This window comes from Notamacropus eugenii, chromosome 4 (genome assembly GCF_028372415.1).
Source record: "Notamacropus eugenii isolate mMacEug1 chromosome 4, mMacEug1.pri_v2, whole genome shotgun sequence".
NCBI lineage: Eukaryota > Metazoa > Chordata > Mammalia > Diprotodontia > Macropodidae > Notamacropus > Notamacropus eugenii.
Genome location: NC_092875.1, coordinates 5240127 through 5262411, shown reverse-complemented (window position 1 = coordinate 5262411; position 22285 = coordinate 5240127). Strand labels below are relative to the sequence as shown.

The 22285-nt window shown below is 38.8% G+C and overlaps 1 pseudogene; it reads left to right on the top strand.

The window, feature by feature from the left end:
• Nucleotides 1-6329: 6329 nt before the first annotated feature.
• On the top strand, nt 6330-10906 carry LOC140498855 (cyclin-G1 pseudogene; annotated as a pseudogene).
• The last annotated feature ends 11379 nt before the right edge of the window (nt 10907-22285 follow it).

The window sequence follows — 22285 nt, the reverse complement described above, 5'->3', positions numbered from 1 at the left end:
TATCTGAAAGCCATGATCAAAAAGAGTCTAGATATTATCTTTCAAGAAGTTATCAAGGAAAACTACCCTGATATCCTAGAACCAGAGGATAATATAGAAATTAAAAGAAACTATCAATCACCCCTGAAAGAGATCCCAAAATGAAAACCCCCAGGAATATGATAGCCAAATTCCAGAGCTTCCAGGTAAAGGAGAAAATATTGCAAGCAGCCAGAGAGGAAAAATAATCAAATATCATGGAGCCATAGTCAAGATAACACAAGATTTAGCAGTTTCTAAATTAAAATATCTGAGGGTTTGGAATATGATATGCCAGAGGTCAAAGGAGATAAGATTGCAATCAAGAATTCCCTCCCCAGAAAACCTGAGTATAATCCTTCAGGGGAAAAATGAACATTCAGTGAAATAGAGGACTTTAAAGCATTCCTGATTTAAAAAAGACCAGGGCTGAGTACAAAATTTGACATTTGAGTACAAGACTCAAAAGAAGCATAACAAAGTAAATAGGAAGGAGTAATCATAAGGGACTCAATAAGGTTCAACTATTTAAATGGGAAAATGATGCTCACAGTTCTTAAGAATTTTCTTATTTTTAGAGCCACTAGAAGAAGTTTATATAAAGGGTATAAGAGTAAGTTCACTCTGATTGTATGATTTTTAAAATAAAATTAAGGCATGAGAAGTAGGAATGTGCTCAGAGAAGGGAGCGGAAGAGTGAGGAAAATGATCTCACATAAAATAGACAAGAAAAAGCTTTTAAAATGGAGGGGAAGAGATGGGGAGTGAGTGAACCTTACTCTCATCAGAAATGGCTCAAAAAGAAAATAACACACACAATCAATTAAATTTAGAAATTTATCTTATCCTTCAGGACAGTAGGAGGGGAAGGAAATAAGAAAGGGGATGGTGGTGATAGAATTTTTTAAAGTGAAGGAGAAGAGGTGGGTGGCAGGCAATGCTTGAACCTCATTGTCACTGGAATTGACTCAAAGAGGGAATGACAGATGACTATAGAAATCAATATCCTGCCATACAGGGAAGTACAAAATGAGGAAGATAAGAAGAGGACTCATAAAAGGGAGGGTGGATTGGGAGAAGCAATGATCAGAAGCAAAACAATTTTGAGGAGGGATAGGGTGAAGAAGAAAAACAATCATTATCTCAGACAAATCAAATTAAAAGAGAAAATGAGGGCAAGTACATTTTGCTAAAAGGTGCCATAGACAATGAAGCAATATCAATATTAAACATATATGTACCAAATGACATATCATCCAAATTCTTAAAGGAAAAGATACAGGAGAAAATAGACAGCGAAATTATATTAGTGGGGGATCTCAACTTTCCCCTTTCAGAACTAGATAATAATTAAAAAGAAACTAAGGAATTAAATAGAATATTAGAAAAGTCAGATATGACAGACCTCTGAAGAAAAGTGAATGGAAATAGAAAGGATTGTAATTGTTCCTCAGTGGTACATGACACCTACACAAAAATTTACCATGTATTAAGGCATAAAAAAACAACCTCACAACCAAATGCAGAAAAGCAGAAATACTAAATGCTTCCTTTTCAGATGATAATACAATAAAAATTATATTCAATAAAGGGCCATGGAAAGATAGATCAAAAATTAATTGGAAATTGTTATGGTTGTCTTTCTTTTTCAAAGAGAAGCATGCCATCAAGAACCATGACTTGCAAGTGAATTGGATTTAAGTGAGGGAGAGCTGTGCAAAGTTATCAGCCTCACTTTCTGTTTAGGAACCATCTGGATCCAGTGGAAAGATATAGATTAGGATGACTAGAGATGGCCCTCAATTGGAAACTAATCCTATGGGTCAAAGGATAAATCATAAAAACAATAATTTCATTAAAAAGTATGGCAACACTAAGACAACATGCCCAAATTCATGGGTCAAAACAGTACTTATGGTAAATTTTTTATCTCTAAATACTTCAATATATATAAGAGCACATCAATAAATCAGGCATGTAACTAAAAAAAAACTAGAAAAAGAATAAATGTAAAATCCTCAATTAAACATCAGATTAGAAAGCCCCAAAATCAAAGGGATATTAATAAATTGAAAGTAAGAAAATTACTGAATAAAATAAATATATGAACTAAATTATATAAAATGTAAAGTAAATATAAATTATAAAATAATATAAATACATACAATGATAAAATATAAGTAAATAAAAAGTATAAGATAATATAAATAAAATAAGTGTATGAAATAAAATAAAAACCAGATGATTTTAAGAAAAAAATGAAATAAATAGATCATTTGTTATTTTGATTTTTTAAAAAGAAGGAAACCAAATTGCCAGTACCAAAAATTAAAATGAAATTAAAGCAATTAGGAGCTATTTTCTCCCAATTATATGTCAATAAACTTGCAAGGTAAGTGAAGTGAAACGGATGAATATTTACAAAAATATAAGTTTTCCAGACTAATAGAAGAGAAAATAGAAACCTTAAATAACCCTGTTTAAGAAGAATATGTTGAACAAGCCATAAATGAATTCAAAAGAAAAAATCCCCAGGACCAGAAGGAATCACAATTGAATTCTACCAAACATTTGAAAAAAATTAATTCGAATACTATACAAACTATTTGGAAAAGTAGACAACAAAAAAGCTCTACCGAATTCCTTTTATAACACAAATATGGTGCTAATATCTAAATCAGGAATAACAAAAACAGAGAAAACTATAGAACAATATTCCTAACGAATACTGATACAAAAAAATTTCAATAAAATACTAGCAAGGAGATTACAGAAATGTATTACAAAGATAATATACTATGACCAAGTGGGATTTATACCAACAGGACTGGTGTCAATATTAGGAAAACTATGAGTTTTTAAATGCAAATGGAAAAAATAAAATACAAAAATTTTAGAAAGAAAATACTTCTTGGGACAAATTGCTATCCTATAATACTTTCTTTTTTTTTTTTAACTTTTAACTTTTATTTTCACAAAATTTTGGGTTACAAATTTTCTCCCCTTTTATCCCCTCCCCCCCAAACCCAAGCATTCTAATTGCCCCTGTGCCCAATCTGCTCTCTCTTCTATCATCCCTCTCTGCCCTTGTCTCCGTCTTCTTTTTTGTCCTATAGGGCCAGATAGCTTTCTTTACCCCTTAACCTGTATTTCATATTTCCTAGTGGTAAGAACATTACAGTTGATCCTAACACTTTGAGCTCCAACTTCTTTAGCTCCCTCCTTCTCCACCTCTTCCTTTTGGAAGGCAAGCAATTCAATATAGGCCAAATCTGTGTAGTTTTGCAAATGACTTCCATAATAGTTGTGTTGTATAGGACTAACTATATTTCCCTCCATCCTATCCTGTCCCCCATTACTTCTATTCTCTTATGATCCTTTCCCTCCCGATGAGTGTCAACCTCGGATTGCAATCTCCTCCCCATGCCCTCCCCTCTATCCTCCCCCCCACCCTGCTTGTGCCCTTGTCCCCCACTCTCCTGTATTGTGAGATAGGTTTTCCTATCAAAATGAGTGTGCATTTTATTCTTTCCTTTAGTGGAATGTGATGAGAGTAGACCTCATGTTTTTCTCTCGCCTCCCCTCTTTATCCCTCCACTAATAAGTCTTTTGCTTGCCTCTTTTATGAGAGATAATTTGCCCCATTCGATTTCTCCCTTTCTCCTCCCAATATTTCTCTCTCACTGCTTGATTTCATTTTTTTTTAAGAAATGATCCTATGCTCTTCAATTCACTCTGTGCACTCTGTCTCTATGTATGTGTGCATGTGTGCATGTGTGTGTGTGTACTCCCACCCAGTACCCAGATACTGAAATGTTTCAAGAGTTACAAATATTGTCTTTCCATGTAGGAATGTAAACAGTTCAACTTTAGTAAGTCCCTTATGACTTCTCTTTGCTGTTCACCTTTTCATGCTTCTCTTCATTCTTGTGTTTGAAAGTCAAATTTTCTTTTCAGCTCTGGTCTTTTCATCAAGAAAATTTGAAAATCCTCTATTTCATTGAAAGACCATTTTTTCTCCTGAAGTATTATACTCAGTTTTGCTGGGTAGGTGATTCTTGGTTTTAGTCCTAGTTCCTTTGACTTCTGGAATATCCTATTCCATTCCCTTCGATCCCTTAATGTAGAGGGTGCTAGATCTTGTGTTATCCTGATTATATTTCCACAATACTTGAATTGTTTCTTTCTAGCTGCTTGCAATATTTTCTCTTTCACCTGGGAATTCTGGGATTTGGCCACAATGTTCCTAGGAGTTTCTCCTTTTGGATCTCTTTCATGCGGTGTTCTGTGGATTCCTTGAATATTTATTTTGCCCTCTGGTTCTAGAATCTCAGGGCAGTTTTCCTTGATAATTTCATGGGAGATGATGTCTAGGCTCTTCTTTTGATCATGGTTTTCAGGTAGTCCCAAAATTTTTACATTGTCTCTCCTGAATCTATTTTCCAGGTCAGTTGTTTTTCCAATAAGATATTTCACATTATGTTCCATTTTTCCAATCTTCTTGCTATGTTCTGTGATATCTGTCTTTCTCCCAAAGTCCTTAGCGTCCATCTGTGCCATTCTAGTTTTGAAAGAACTATTTTCTTCAGTGAGCTTTTGAATCTCCTTTTCCATTTGGCTAATTCTGCTTTTGAAAGCCTTCTTCTCCTCATTGGCTTTTTGAACCTCTTTTGCCAATTGAGTTAGGCTAGTTTTCAAGGTGTTAATTTCTTCAACGTTTTTTTGGTTCTCCTTTAGCAGGGAGCTGATCTGCTTTTCATGCTTCTCTTTCATCCCTCTCATTTCTCTTCCCAGTTTTTCCTCCACCTCTCTAACTTGATTTTCAAAATTCTTTTTGAGCTCTTCCATGGCTTGAGCCCATTGGGTGGGCTGGGACACAGAATCCTTGATTTCTGTGTCTTTGCCTGATGGTAAGCATTGTTCTTCCTCATCAGAAAGGAAGGGAGGAAATGTCTGTTCTCCAAGAAAGTAGCTTTCAATAGTTTTATTTCTTTTCCCTTTTCTGGGCATTCTCCCCAGCCAGTGACTTGACCTCTGAATATTCTCCTCACGCCCACCTCGCCTCCTGGTCCTCCAAGCCAGTGTTTGGGGACTGAGATTCAAATGCTGCTTCCCGCCTTAGGGCTTTTGGCGGGGGCAGGGCTGCTATTCAGTGTGAGAATTAAGTTCAGGTGGTCAGGTCAGGGCAGGGCCGCCTCTCAGGCCCAGTTCCCTCAGGGGGTTTATGCACAGACCTTCCACAATGGATCCAGGCTCCCGCCCGCTTGGGGAGCCCCTGTCTGCAGCCGCCTCTCAGCTTCTATCTCCCGGGGGGGCCCGAGCCATGGGGGCACCCCACTCCCCTCTCGACCCGCCAAAGAGACTCTCTCACCTACCCCCGTCAGTCACCTGTTGGTGGGGGGGCTTGTGCGGCCCCTGGAGATCCTGTCTCTGGAGCCTTCTCGGATCTGTACCTCTCGGAGCCGCGGCCACCGCCGCCGCAGGTCCATGCTGGGCTCCGCGTCTGCAGCGCGAAGGACCTTTTGCGAGAGGTTTGCAGGTCCCTCTGTGGGCGGAGGGACCCGCGTGGCCACTGGAGATCCCGTCCCTGAAGCCCGCTCGGATCTTTTCCTCATGGTGTCGCGGCCACTGCAGGGCCGCCCTCCGCTCCCAGTCCTGGTGCCCAGTCCGCAGCGCGAAGGACCCCCCGCAAGAGGTTTGCAGGTCTCTCTGGAACAGAAATTTCCCTCTCTCCAACACTCCGTGGCCTCTGGGTGCAGAATTCACCTTGAGTTGGTCCCCTCTAGCCGTTCTGTGGGTTGTGGGTTTGGAGCTATGTGTATGTGCGTCTTTCTACTCCGCCATCTTGGCTCCGCCCCCCCTTTCCTGTATCAATACTTTCATATATAATGTCCTGGAGACTCCTTCACAGTGTACAAGATAATTGCTTTTGTAAGTGAATAAAAGTTTTAGAATGTGAGCATATTCTCTGTAGGAGCTCCATTAAATTTACAAGTAATCAAAATTTATATTCCTTCAGACAGAACATTCACTTCTAGGGTATGATTCCCTACATGGACAGAAAGACAGGAGAAGGAGGAGAAGGAGGAGGACAAAGGGAAGGAGGAGAAGAGGGGGAGGAAGATGGGAGGAGAAGGAGGAAGGAGAGAGGGAGAGGGAAGATGAAGAAGAAGAAAGAAGAAGAAAGAAGAAGAAGAAGAAGAAAGAAGGAAAGGAAGGAAGGAAGGAAGGAAGGAAGGAAGGAAGGAAGGAAGGAAGGAAGGAAGGAAGGAAGGAAGGAAGGAAGGAAGGAAGGAAGAAAGAAGGAAGGAAAGAAAGAAAGAAAGAAAGAAAGAAAGAAAGAAAGAAAGAAAGAAAGGAAGGAAGGAAGGAAGGAAGGAAGGAAGGAAGGAAGGAAGGAAGGAAGGAAGGAAGGAAGGAAGGAAGGAAGAAAAAGGAAAGAAGGAAGGAAGGAAAGAGAGAGAGAAAGAGAGAAAAAGAAAATAGCAGCACTGATGAACTTAAAGTAGTCTGTTTTGCCCCCAGAGGCAGCTACTACTACTACTCACATATTGTTGTTCATCCTCCATTCTTGAATAGGACCAGTGACATCAGGAGCGTGATGTCTTGACTTACAAGTGAATTGGATTTAAGTGAGGCAGAACTGTACAAAGTCACCAGCCTCATTCTCTGTGGGGGACGACCAGCGTCCCCAAGTGGTTCAGTGAAGCGGTGACGAAGAAGAAAGACCACGAGTCATGTAAAGGACACTCTCATTTATTAATCTGAGGGCAGGGGTTTATATAGATCTTCTACAGGCAAGCAAGCAAGGTTATTCCCATGAGAACATTTTTAGTTTACTTCTTATATTTCCTAATCTAGTTCCTCCAGAGAGATAACCTTGGGGTACACAGGCAGGGTCAGGATGTTCTCATCCTTGCATATCAGGAGTACAGATCTCAAATAAAACCTGATCAATACCTCACATTCCAGACTCCATCAGTACTGGCCCTCTACAACTCTCTCCTCCAGAGTCATCAGAGACCAGTGGTAAGACATAGATCAAGATGATGGTGATGGCCCAGCAGCATATAACTAAGTCATGAAAGTGAAATTCCATTATTATTATAATTATATAACATTATTATTGCAAAACCCTTTGTAATGTAACTGCTACCATGCTTTTAAATGGGTTATTCAATGATGATTGTATAGATGAATTGTTCTGGTACCTCTCAGCATATCTCTTTTTGCTCTTCAGCCAATATGTTGTTTTCTTTTAAGTGCTTACAGATTTGAGCAATACAAGCTATAAATATATGGTTCTTCTAGGTGGTGTAGTAGATAGAGCTCTAAGCCTGGAGTCAATAGGACAGGAGTTAAAATCCAGCCTCAGCTACTTTCTAACTGTGTGACCCTGGGTAAGTTACTTAACCTGCCTGCCTCAGTTTCCTCTTCTGTAAAATGGGGATAATAATAACACCTACTTCCCAGGGTGGTTGTGAGAATCCAATGAGATGATGATGGTAAAGTACCTAGCAGAATGCCTGGCATATAGTAAGTACAACATAAATGTGAGTTATTATTATGATTGTTCCTATAAATACAGATTGGTATAATTTTGAAGTAGTAACTGGTATTCTCATCTTTTCATAATAGACGTGATACCTTCTGTTTTGTAAAGCAATGCGTTGGAGGAATTTAATTCAAACCAGAATACGGATACTGTGGTGGGGTGGGCAATAGTCACTTCTTTCACCTCCAAATTTTGACCTTGAAAACACCCTCTGGGCACTTCAGATCCAGTTTATTGCTAAGGGACACGAAGAGTTTCAAAAAGTTTCTGTTCCTTGAGTTATTTATGTCTAATAGAACATAGAATCAAATTTCTAAGAAATTCTTCTGCCCTCATATGTAAAATATATTTACCATCAGAAAAATATAGCCTTTATAAAAAGCTGCACAGGCTTATGACTTTTAGCCAGGGAACTGAACTATCAGCAACAGGTTCCAGGGCACTATTGCTAACTTCATTTCCCAAGGAACCTCCAGAAACTGGATCACATGAGCCACGCGTCTTGTGGAAGGATGGCTGGAGACAACAATAGGACAGAAAATCAGGGGAGACTAAAATCCAAAGGGAAACCAGCTGTTTAAAGCCAAGGAAGAAAAAATATTAGGAAAGAACAAGGCTTCAGCATTCACCATAAAGCAAAACTGAATGGTGTAGTTAGATTTCCCCGCTACAAATCTGAAATATGCACACACACAAGCATGGAGAAAGCATAAAGCCCTAATCAAAGTGTTGAGAGAAAACAGGAGATAACAGAAAGTTTGTTCCATGGAGAATTCTCCTCTTTCTTGTACTGGAAAATTGGTGCTCTGAATATGACTAACAATGTCTCTAGAAAATAGATCTGTAGTTATCTCAAAGAAAAATTCAAGTGCTTTGTGGTCTGGGACTCTCATCATTCTCAGCTGGCTGGAGCTGATGCCCCATAAACCCGGCCTATCATCCCCCCCACCCCCAGATCCTTCTCCTCTCCTTTATATAATTCCCACATTGTTTCAGACATTTGGACTAATTTTTCATGGTGACGAGAGGACAGGCCCCAGTGGGGGATGGTGGGAGGTTTGCTATTGAGGAAGAGCCAGCTTTAGGAGCTCAAGATGATAGAGGCACTAATAACCACTGAGACTGCTGCACTAGCTGTATGTTCTGGAACAGGAGTCTAGACATCAGCCAAAGGTCTGTGGCTTGAGACTAATTGAATCTGCTCATGATAATGGCCTTCAGATGATGGCAAGACTGAGGGACTTCAAAGTGAAAGATCTTCTTAGCCTAACTCAATTTTTTGGTTTTGACAGACTTTCTCTAGCTGTGAATTTACTGGGCAGATTTCTATCCAAAATGAAGGTACAGTCCAAATATCTTGGATGTGTAGGATTAAGTTGCCTCTATCTGGATGTGAAATCAACAGAGAAAGAGAAAAATATACCATTAGCCACTGATTTGATATGAATAAGCCAATACAGATTCACAGTTTCTGACCTGATGAAAATGGAAAAGATTGTGTTAGAGAAGGAGTGTTGGAAAGTCAAAACTCCTACTGCCTTTCAGTTTCTACAGCTCTATTACTCATTCATGAAAACTTACCATTTGAAAGGAGAAAGAACCTGAGTTTTGAAAGATTGGAAGCTCAGCTTAAAGCATACCACTGTAGGATTATGTTTCCTAAAGCAAAGCCTTCTGTGTTGTCATTGTCTTCAAGACAGAAATTTATAGAACTGATGGAAGCAGTAGAAAGTCTTCAGAAACATTCCAAGATAAACTGCAGAGATCTGGCCTTCTGGGAGGAACTTGCAGCAAAGTGCCTAACTGAATATTCATCAAACAAATATTCTAAACCAAATGGTCAGTTGAAGTGGATTGTGTCTGAGCATACTACACATCAGTTGAAGCATAATTAATCGCTCACCTTCCAGCAAACCCTGAAACTGGATCTTAATAGGATTCCTATGGTGAAGAAATTGAAGGTTTATTCCACATCAGAACTGTGGATAGGATGGATTTAAGCTGTGATGCCTGAAACAGCAATTAGTTTAGCATTGATGTTTTCAGACTTGAGGGAAAAACAGGCTATGGTTGGAGATTGATTATATGTGCTACAGTTGCAAATGTGTTCAGGACTAAATTATGATGTTTGAAGCATGTTTATGAAGACTAAAACTCAAATGTGAAACCTTATGTAGAACAGGGATGGGAGACTATACTGTGAATTGACAGTTAATACTGATCCAATGTAATAGGATCTGGATCAGTATACTGATTATAGGTAATATTGATAGCAAGGTGTGATTGACTTTTAATTGATGGTATTTGAATTGTGATGCAAGTTCATATTAAAATAGATCAACTTCAGAAAAATGGTATGATACACGTTAGTATAATCAGGGTTACTAGTCTTTGAGGCAGTATAAACAGCTTTGCTAAAGCCTTATACAGCTAGATAATCCAACAATTATAAAGATTTATTTTTGTTTGATATATTTTTCATTTCAATTTGATTATAAAATTCTATTAAAGTTGTAGACACATATGTTAAATTTAAATGATCTTCAACATTATCCTAGGGAACAAGTGATATGGTATACAAAGTTTTATACAAAATATTTTTATCTCAATATCTAGCCACTTAGAAAAAAATAATTTCTCTTATACAAGTAACTATTATACTCTGCCAATCTGAAACCTTAGCTGTGCCCTCCTAGAGCAATGTATGTGAATACTAACATTCTAGAGCTTTTAAGTAAGGATTATGGTTGGACTCTCACTATAGAGCTTTTTATTTAAAAGCAGCACATATGGGGTGTGCTATTTTCACAATGCTCCTGTAACAATTCAACTTAGACTAAAGTGAGTTGTCTATCCAGATTCAAGTAAGCAGCAATTTAATTGACAAATTGTTGTATTTGTTCTTCATTGTTGAAGAGGACCATGACTTCAAGATGATGAAATGACTTGCAGTTGACTTTGATAATTATGTGGCATGTGGAGCATTTAAGGCTTTTCTAAGTTAGTCAATCTAACCTACAATCTAACTTGACATATGGGGTTGGGAAAGCATATAGTAAATGAATGCAATATATAGCTTAACTTCCACAACAGCAATAACTAGTTCAAATTTCCCTTTGATGACATTATGTTGTGGGGTGGAAAAAAACTTCCCTTTCAAAGATAAACCAAAGAACCACAGCATGTCTCATGTCTTATGCTTTTTTTGTGAAGCATTTTGCAGATGCACTCTTCAGTTACTCCTAAACACCTGGTTCATTGAGGATTTTCCTTTCTAATTCATCAGTGCAAACTTAAGTTGGCTGAAGGAAGCTAACAAAGTGCCATTATGTTCTGGTACTAAGAAAATGACCTTTCAATAAAACTATTGGAATGAAAAAAAAAAATAGTTTACTCCTAAACTAGGAGGAGTGTGAAATATTATCAGATGCTGATTCAGATCAAGGTACATTTGATGTCAGGCTGGAAAATAGTCAAAAAACCCCACTTATTAAGCACCTCCTTTGTGCCAGAGATTGTGCTAAGCTCTGGGTATACAAAAAGGAATAAAGGAGTCCTTGTCTTCAAGGAGTGTTGTAAGACAGGTAAAAAAGCACACAGGAGGGCTGCTAGCACAGGTTCACTCTTGATCTGGTAAGACAGGAAACACACTAAAAGGGGTTAATAGTCAGCTTTATTTTAGTCTATTTTCTTACAAGAGGATTGCTGATAATGGGAGCACAACTCCTACAGCATTTCCTAATCACCCTTCTCCAAGGAGCCTACCGGAATGGGAGGCAACCACCCCTATGTCTCAATGGGGTCAATGGAGAGAGGCACAACTTGTACATCTCCCTAAATCCCCTCAAGGCTCCATGGGGGCCAGTGGAGGCAAACACAGATTCCAAGCCTTGATGGGGGCTGATCAAGGCACACACAGTATTTGTGTATTCAACCCTCAGGTTCCACATTCAATGACCAATGCCCACCTGCTTTATAGGATATCAGACAAAGAAGGCATGTTGCCAGCAATAGCCTCACAAGGTTACATCACCTCATTCCTGTATCTCACTGCACAGATGCAGTAGATGCTTATATTGTTTATCATTATGTAATGCTGTGCAAGCATTGTGGAGATGTTTTGAACCATAATTGTGGAAACTCCTATCTAATATCTGGGAACAAAAGATTGTTATGGCTATGGATCTTGGGAAACTGAAGTCTAAGAAATAATAACAAAAATTCACTTTACACACACTAAAATCCACCTTACTTACACTAAAATTCACCTTACAAGTGTACAATCCAAAGGAGACAATACACAAAAGGAAGCTGAAAGGGGAAGGAGAAAGCCTCTGGCACTGGGATATGATGGAAAAGTCCAAACAAGTATAATCAGATAGGAAATAAAAAGATGATCGGCTTGGGATCAATCCTGGTCAAAAACAGGCAAAGGGAAACAATATAGTACAATGGGAAGGATAGGAAAGGTAAAGAAGGAGAGACAGATAGCAAGGGTGAAAGTGTGCCCACGTTTATCTTACATCCTACACCTGTCAGCCACAGAAGGTAGAACTACACAAGAGAAAAGTTTAGATAAGTTCTAAGGTCACCCTCACTTTCTACTCCAAATTTGTGTTCATGGGAGACAATAGAGAATAAAACTGAGGCAAAGGAAAGAATGGAAGACTCCTTTGCCAACCTGAGAGAGCAAATGTCTCTCCAGACTAGGTCTCCAAATGCATTAAAAACCGAGTTAGAAAAGGGTATTTTTGAAATTTAAATCTGGAATCAGAAAAGGAGCAACAATCCACCAAGTAGCTGCCCTTTTATTTTTGAGTAGATGTAAGGGGTCTGGAACTCTCGGGTTATCAGGGTCATGATGGCCTCGGGAGAAATCTCTTCAGATGACATGTTCTTGCATGACTTACGTGATGGACCACCCTTATGCAATAACCAACCTTCACAATTATCTTGAGCAAGAACAACAGCCAAGCACATAAGCTCAACACACAGTGTTTACAAATCTCTTGCATGAATGTAAGTAGAATGCCTATATATACTCTGAGTTAGCTGAGAACAAACAGAGTGCATGCCATCCTTGCTCTCGCCTCATTCATTTGCGCCAGGAAGAAAGAGATCTTTGGGAACTTAACATTTTGGCACCCAATGTGGGGCTCCTCTAAAAAATACTCGGTTCTAGAGTAAGAGGAGTGGATAGCTCAGGGAAGTGGACACCCTGATCCAGCAATGGTAGGAACGGCCGACACCCATAGTTTCATTTTTCAGGATGACCAAAGGCAGAGGGAAGCACCTGGAACAAAACCTCTGGGGTAAGTTGTGTAAACGTCGTTTTAACACAGCTTATCATGGGGCAACACCTAGCCACTTCACAAAAGGAATCATATATAAGATCTTAAAAAAGCAGGGCTGCTCAGTATGCCAGTTGCAGATTTCAGAATTTTTGGAAACGGAGTATAAAGCCTCTCCCGTGGCTAGTTGATAATCCTTCTTGTGATGCAGCATCATGGAAGGTGGTAGGGGAGCAACTTTCGGAACTTCATAGAGAAAGACCAGAGGAGGAACCCCAGAGTCGAAGGGGCTGCTTCTTCAGTGTGGTCACTTTTGCTTTGAGCTTGGCGAAATTAGTTTCACTTTAGCAATAGGCTAGAGCCCAGGCGTTATTAAGAGACAGGTGAAGTAATTCATGTGGTGAAAGGCATGAAGGAGCCCAAGCAAGGGACTATAAATCTTGAAAAGTGGGAAACAGTAGGCAACCAAATAAGTGTGTATTATAGAGAGGTCAGACCAAGTGCTTCTCTTATTACAATATTTTCAATTGGGAATGTACTTAAAATATGTCTTCAAAAACCCGAACAAGTACTGTTAGCCACAAAAACAATAAAGGTAGATGCAGCCTCTAGTACAAAAGAGAAGAAAGACCTGATGGAGTGTGTCACACAAAAATTTAAAATAGATTCTCTTCCTCCCACTGCTCCTCCATTATACAAGTCTAGATCAGAAGCTTGTGAAAAAATCCAAGAGCCTGAAGAGATTGTAAAAAAAGTCCTTCGGCAAGCAACAGAAAGAGAAGGAATACTTTTTGAAATGAGGCTGACATTGGTATTAATAGAAATCCCACATCCCTATAACCCAGGAGCAGCTATAAGAGAACAAACCTCTCTGGATTTTAAATTCTCAAAGAAATTAATCAGTTATGGACCAGATAGTCTTTACATTCAGTCTCTTCTAGACAGTATTTCTCAGACAGCTCTATACCCCAATGATTGGTGCAATAGAGCTAAACCACTCTTGAAGGACGAGATTACTTAGTTGGAAATCTGAACTGTATGAAAGATGTTTGGAACACAGTGATAGAAAGTAAGCCAAAGTTATAATTCGTGCAGAGAATTTCTGACAATTTTTTTTTCAGTTTTTGGATTCTTTTTTTTTTTATTGTCTGTATATGTGTTCTGTCTTTACATGTTCTGTGTGCGTGTGTTTGTGAGTTATTATGGCTGGCTCCATTGTAGCTGGAATTTGGAATGTTATCTCTTTCCCTCCCCTGCCTCCCTTCTCTCTGAGGGCTGCAGCATCAGGGAGGAGAATGGGAGAGAGAAAGGGAGAAACTAATTTTATATTATTTACTTTATATGACTGCTAAATGCAGTTTTACATAAGAAATACAAGGAAATAATATGTGAAGCTTTAAAGGGGCTTTAATCAAAGCCCATTAGGAGAACAACATGGGTATGAAGTTTTAGGAAAGCATAAAAGTTTTGGAAATTATTGGAAAGTTGTTGGTAAAATTCTCTCTCTGTTTCTACCTTCTAACCCTGGCCAGGTTGTGAAGGTGGAGAATAAGACAAGAAGAAACTAGGGAAATGTTTCCCCTCATATCAGAAAGGCAGATTGACTAGCATTTTAATTATCTCATGCCTCTCCTAAAAGAGAAAAGTTTTTGTATAACGGGATACAACTAAAAGGTACTTATTCTGGTCATATTTTAAGTGAAACATATCACTCCTAATTGGATGTTTAAGACAGGTCAGAATTTGTTGTTTTACTTGACACTAAGGCAAATTGGGAATATGCATAAATCTGAAAATGAAAAGAGACACCTCAGAGATAAGGCTTTGAACTCATAAGTGGAAAGGAGGGGACTAGGCACCACTGGACTTTGTTCCAGAGTTTCCCTCACTTCCATTTGCAGTTTCACAACTTTTTCTTTCAAAAACTTTTTCAAAGAGTGGAAACGTGTGAAATTTTCTTGAATAAAAGTTAGAACCATTGAGATTTTTATTTTACTCTGTAATCCAGAAATGATGTTAGAGAAAGCAATTTGTAATCTGAATTTTGTTGAAACTAAAAGATGTTGGAAAAATTGTGTAAAGCCAGTTACATTACTTAAAATTTTATCAGTCCTACTAACCTTATCTTACAATGTTTTGTAATTGCCATTTAGAAAACCAGGTATTTTCGCCTTTGCCTGTTAAAGAAGTTACAGCTAAAACAATTTGGCTATCATTTATAAAAGTTGTAAGTAATATTGTTAACTCAATTTTTGCAGTTACTGCTTTAATGCTAAAACCTAATACTGTCAATGGCTCATTGTGTGTGGAAAGAAAGAAAGTGAGTAAAAATTTTATTTAGACTGGTTATGCCCATTCAGAACAGTCCTCCTGTATGTTTGGAGGTTGGCAGGCATGGGATCGGTGCCAATTCCTTTTATTTTGTAAAACTGCCAAGGCCTCTCTCATGTGGACAAGGTCATCAGTCCTAAGAAAGAAATTTGTTTGGCTTATATAATTCATAAAAAATGAATGGGACTTGCTTAAAATAGATAATAGATAGAAAGGATTTTTAACAATTGACTTTTATATCAGGACAAGTTTTAAATTTGATAAGGAAGATGTTAAATGGAATCCCTTCTGTATGTGAGTCCTGGTAAATCTTTATTACTTATTGCAATTCCATGGGAATACAAATAACTGTATTTGGCTTTAAGTTGTGATTAGTGAAATTTGCTGTTTAAGGTAAAAGCATTTGGGATCATAAATATTTTTGTTTAAGTTTGAATTTGGGTATAGTTGCTTGCATTAAATCATTATCTGAGAGAACTACCACAAGTTATTCAGAGGGAATGTGATCCTGCACTGTTAACAAGTGAAGTTTGTACCTGGAAAGGAAATACCGAGCGGACAGTTCTGGACTTAATCTAGGATGGGATCCTCCTGGTCAGTTTCCCCATTGTGTCTTAAAAAAAAAAAAAAGGAATGTTTCCCACCTGACTATTCCTGAGTCTGGCTATAATACAGATACTGCATGACTGGAAAATTTCACTCCTATCTGAATTCAAACAGAATCATAGATGCTTTATCCTGTCATATTTGCTGTATCATATGTCCCTACTTTTTTCTTCTATAGCAAATTTCTACGATCAGTAGCAAGTGACCAACAAAATATGTGAGCCCTTTCAGTGTAATCTTACTGGGAAAACTAATATTATTTTTATCTGAAATTAGAACGTTCATAAATTTGTGTAAATCAGTTAAGACTTACCTTAAGATGCCATCATTGCTTAAAAGGATTTTAAAAGTATTAGTGTTTTTCTGTAATCAGTGTCTTACTGTTACCAATGTGAGATTACATTCAAATTTTTAACTAAAGCATTTTGTAGTATCTAGGAATTCTGTAATAATTAAGAACTTGGTTTGTTCTAATACTTTGGGAATTCATGTTACATAAGGACATTTTTATACCAACTAAGTTTTAATGAATTTTAATTTTAAAAGATTTATTTTTGCTTCAAAGTGAAAAGAGAACTATCATTTTAAAAGGTTTCAACTAATTTTCTTTATAAAAGTTTAGTGACTCTCTTAACATCAGGATAAATTTCCAACTGTTTTAAAAGAAAAAGAAATATCTTTAGATGAAATGTTTTTCAAAGAAAAGGGAGGTAAAGCCTACTAAATTTTCATTTTCAAGATAATGTATTGCTAAATTAATATGTAATAATGTATAAAGCAGAAAAGATCTTACTGTTTTAAACTGAGTTTGTGGTCATTCCATGGCCTAAGCAAAAGTTAAAGTTAGTGTTTGAACTTGTTGATAACTTAATTTCTAAAAGTTTTTCTTCCAGAATGAATATTATCCAGAAAAAGATAAACAAGTCGATGAAATATCAATGAAAATCTATTTAATTGTGAGATTCAAGTTAGAAATCTCTTTTGTTTAATACAATACAGCTATGCTAGTGAAAATTAATAACTTGTGAGCTATCTTTTTTATAGTAGAAATATAAAGGAAAGTGAAGCAGTCTGAATAATGGGTTCAAGACATTTGGAAAAATAAATAAAGGTTTGATTGAAAATATGGAAAGGAGATAAGAAAGTTTGGGACAAGTGGCAGTCATTGAAGCCCCTCCAATCCCCAGATAGTTACTCTGGGTACTTTTGTACCAGTCTTAGAGTATGTATGTCGAGAAAGTGTGGGGAAGTATTTTCAGAAGACAGAAAAATGATGTAACTACCATGTTTAACCCCTTCTGGTCATTTTTTGGCCTTTATTTGCTTAATCTCCTTGCCAGATTTGTCTCCTCCAGGTTTAGTATCTTCCACTTTAAAGATGACTGTTGTGGCTTTATATGACCCACTGTTCATGACCCATCACCGTCTGAACCTGGCGTCACACTAGTTACAGACCTCTCCAATGTCGGGACCCTGTGAGGCAGGGACAGCTCTACATCCACTCTCAGCAGGAAGCAATTGCAGAAACCAACACCTTCCCTTACCCCCAAAAGATTTGGGTTTCATCTATTTAAAAAGGGGTGGATGATGGGGTGTTTGGGTACATATACTTGTGCCCTAAGGCTAAAATCAGACTTAAAAATCATATTTCTCTCTAGCCTCAAAATACTATCTCAGGGAGTTTCTCCCTCAAGGACACAGCCTGCCCTAGCAACACCTGTTATCTCCCTTCGTCCTGTAGTAGTCAGCTGCACCTATAGAACTCAACTGCCAGCTATGTACTGAACTATGTACTGGGTCATAATGACATTTACTATTCACTGACCAGTCATGTGTATCCTAGATTCAGACATATCTATACTCTCAATTTTTTGAATGTCACTCCATTACTGTACCCATCATACATGGACATCATAGGCTGAACTTCATTGACTGTGATACTAATGAGGGACAGACATTGAATATTTCAGGTTATGTATTACAATCCTGGCACAATATTACTATGAAAGATAGGAATGATTCTGAGATGCAGGAATTTCCAAAACAACACTGGACAACTATCAATGGAAAAACAACGCCAGGGGCGTGGATGATTTTTGCAATAATTTGAGGATCCATGACCTATATTGATAAGAACAGGAAAAATGGGGTGTTAGCTAACCACATTTATACAGCTCGAGTATGTTTGGGGGGACAACATGCGTTTATGTGGGGATGAAAGGAAGATGTTACTATTGTAAAAAGTGTTAACGGTACCTTACAAGGGACTAAGAAAGACTTTTATAACATCACCTGCTTCAGCTGCAAGGTTTCAAAGTGTATAAATTATAAAGCCTCCAGTGTAGTGTTCATTGTAACACGACCAAAATATGTACTTATGCCAGTAAAGACTAAGGGTTGGTATAGATCCAGAGCAGATCACATTTTCTGGGAATTAGAGCAGAAGATAGAGATTGGGGTGGGACCAAGGGTTTAAAGATGTATTAGTTGTGTAATCTTAGGAATATCTTTGCTGATCTCATTGACTACGTCCTCATTATCATTGGCTATGTCAGTATCCACAGTACAGAATGAAAGAGTACAAGCTAACTTCATGGAAGAGTTGGTACGAAAATGTGTCTTTAGGGTTCCAGGAACAAAGAAAAATTGGACTTTTATACAGTGATAAAGGAATTAAGAGCTGCTATTGTAGCACTTGGTGATGAGGCAGATAGGTTGGAATTTCTTCACTACTGGTATGTGATTATCACTGGACCTTCCTATGTGTGTCTAACAACCTGTATAATGAGTCAGATTATGACTGGCAAAGGATCAAAAACCATTTTAATGGGGATATTGATAATCAGAATTTGACCATGGAAATTGAGGATCTATATAAGCTTGCTCGAGCTATGTATGTATAACGCAGCAGATCAAGGTGTAACTCCTGATATAACTGCACAAAATATTATAGATTTCTTCAAACATTTATCCATTTTATCTATTTTCAGTTATAGAGCTCATGCTGTAATTGCTTTTATTATGTGCCTATTAGTTCTTTTATGTATCCTACCATTTATTGTTAAGCTTGCATGCTTGGTCTTAAAAGGTGTGGTTAAGAGGCTAGATCTTAACACACAAGTTCTCAAGAAAGTTCATCATGAAAACAAAAAGGGGGAATTGTAAGGGGTCTGGAACTCTTGGGTTATCAGGGTCATGATGCCCTCGGGAGAAATCTCTTCAGACGACATGTCCTTGCATGACTTACGTGATGGACCACCCTTATGCAATAACCAACCTTCACAATTACCTTGAGCAAGAACAACAGCCAAGCACGTAAGCTCAGCACACAGTGTTTACAAACTTCTTGCATGTATGGAAGTAGAATGCCTATATGCACTCTGAGCTAGCTGAGAATAAACAGAGTGCATGCCATCCTTGCTCCCGCCTCATTCATTCGTGCCCAGAAGATCTCTTGCAGGCATGAGCTCTTTGGGAACTTAACAAGTAGACTTGTCCTTTGGTGTTGATGGAATCACTTAGACATTTAAGGACAAAGGAAATTAGTTTCTGCAAATAGAAAATTTAAGGTGAAGTAACCAGAGAAGAGTCACTGAAGTTCTATACTGAAGGCTCCTTCTCAAAGTTTTCTTCAAACAGGTAAGGTAAGGGAAAAGGAAGGTGAGCTGGGACTATATCCTGGAGAGAGAGACATGCATCCAGAGAAAAGAAGATGGAAGGAAGAGGTGGGTCCTACACAATGGAGCATTAGAGTTCAAGTATCAGAATCAGTGGTCTGTTCCTTTAAGGGTCAACCATAGTCAAGATAATTAACAAGTTGCTTCATTTTTTTGACGGTTTTGAATGCCAAAATGAAAGCACTTGCATCTTGTAAATCCCTGCCCAGCCCTTTAATAGTTGGTAACTGACATCCAGCTAAAGATGGAAGAGAGCTTTCCATTTTGATTAAAATATCACCAGAGAACCTAGGATCCAATTTCCTGCCTGTGGAGGCCCTTGCCTCTGCAGAAATGTGCGAGGGGTTTTGATCAGGTCCAATTGGGACAAAGGAAATCAGAGGAGAGGAGAGGAAGTCCTTGAAGGGGATATAGTCTTCTTACCCTTTGGTCCCTGGAGGAAGAAGGGGAGACTGCAATAGTAGAGTGGGCCATTAGCTGGATGTGTCAGTGCTCAGCTCACTGACCAGAAGCATTTCTAGTAGACTGGATGTTGGCGTCATGGATTTCTGCTCATTTGACTTGTTGCTTGTGCTTCTTGTTCTTGTTCACCATCATCATCAATACCAGCAGCAGCACCATTTTCATCATGGTCATCATTAGAATAGTTACTTGGTGCAGGAGAAAGGCTGGGGAATTAGGGAGAAAGAAAACACTTGAAACAGTCACTGCGGGAAATTAAGCAAGAACTTATTTCCTACACAGTTGCCTTTTAGTTTGCATCTTTCAATAATCAGTAAAGGTGGCGTAAATAGAGATCAAGCCTTGGAACCAGGAAAACAGGGGTTCAAACCCTGCCTCTGACACATGCTGGCTGTGACCTGGACCAAGTCCAGTCGACAAGCATTTATGAAGCACCTACTACATACTGGGCATTGTGCTAAGTTCCAGAAATACAAACAACAACAACAAAAGCTCCTGTTATTAAGGAGCTCACAACCCAGTGGGGGACACATTATGCAAAACACTCTGTGCAAACAAGCTACATACAAGATAAGTCAGAAATAATCCACAGAGAGAAGGCTCTAGAATTAAGAAGATCAGAAAAGATCTCCTGTAGAAGGTGGGATATTAGCTGGTATATGAAGGAAGCCAGCAAAGCCAAAAAGCAAAGATGAAGAGGGAGACCAGTCCAGGCATGGTGGAAGGACATCAAATGCTCAGAACTGAGAAAGGGAGTTTCTTTTTCATTGAACATCAGGGAAGCCAGAGTTGCTAGATCAGAATACATGTTGGGGAATAAGAAGACTGGAAAGATAGGAGGGACTTTGATATGAAGGGCTTTGAATGCTGAGCAGAGCATTTTATATTTTCTCCTAGGCAATAGGAAGCCACTGGATTTTATTGAGCACAGATAATTAGATCTGTATTTCAGGAAGATCAATTTGACAGATGAGAGGATGGACTGGCTTGGGGAGTTAAATCAGGGAGACCAGTCCAGGTGGGAGGGCAGGGCATGAGGAGAGTCTACACCAGTATCAGAAGAAGGGCATGTATATGAGAGATGTTATGAAGGTAGATATGATAGCACTGGGCAGCTAATTGCCTAGAGAGGCTGAAGAGGGGAAGAGCTGAGGATGACAACTTGGCTGTGAACCTCAGTGATTGGGAGGATGGTGACTCTCTTACAGTGACAGGGAAGTTAGGAAGAGGGAAGGAGTGTGTGTGTGGGGGAAAGATAATGAGTTCAGTTTTGGACGTGTTAAATTTAAAATGCCTATGGAACATGCAGTTGAGATGTCTAATAGGCAGTTGGAGATCAAGACTAGAGATCTGGAGAGAGGTTGGGGCTAGATAAGTAAGTCTGAGAATCATTAGCATAGGTAATTGAATTCATGGAAGCTGATGAGTTCACCAAGTGAAATGGTATGCTAAACTGGGAGAAAAGGAGAGCTGGGAACGGTCTTGGGAGATACCCAAAGTTAGTGAATGTAACCTAAATGAAGATCTAACCAAAGAGAATGAGAAAGAGCAGGGATGAGTAGGAGGAGGACCAGGAGAATAGTGTCATGAAAACCTAGAGAGTTTCAGGAGAAGAGCATAGTCAAAGGCTACAGAGAAGCATTACGCTCCTTTAAGATGTCATTCTATTTGCTTGCTGCCCTTCACCTGCACCTTGGACCTTCTCTCTCTGGCATCCAAGGTGCTTCCCCTGGCTCCAACTGGAGGATTACATTTGATCTGGACATGGTAACATTGGAAACAGGAAAGCACTGGAGTGAGCCAGCTGGGAATGCTGGACTATCCCTATTTTATTCTGGAAACAGTGGTCATAGCAGCAACACTCAGAGGATTCTACGGAAGCTCTCTAGGGGCTGATCTTTTCTGTGTTCCTAAGAGGGAAGTGGGAAGAGTTCACAGAACGGATTTGGGCTGGAAAAGAAAATTAGGTCATTGAATTCAATCCCTGGCAAGAAGATGGAGACTTTTCTTGTCTTCAGATATCTGTCCTAGGGCTTTAGGAGGGATGACCTTTCACCTGGGAGAATAGAGTAGGAAAGGTAGAACCTCAAAGGAAATATGAACAAGATGCCAGCTTCAGGTGTGCAGAGTAAGCATTGCTCACCTGGGAATAAATAGCACAAGTACTTCGCCTCATACTCACAAATGATTGGGAAACTAGGTATGTGTAATATTAATGGAATAGGAAGATCTTCTCTGTCCATTATGAGACCTATGTGACCTCCTCTGAGCTCAGACTCAGCTCACAGCTGTGATACAGCCTGAGTCACATGGAGTCTGAGTCACATGGAGCCCATTGTGGGAGG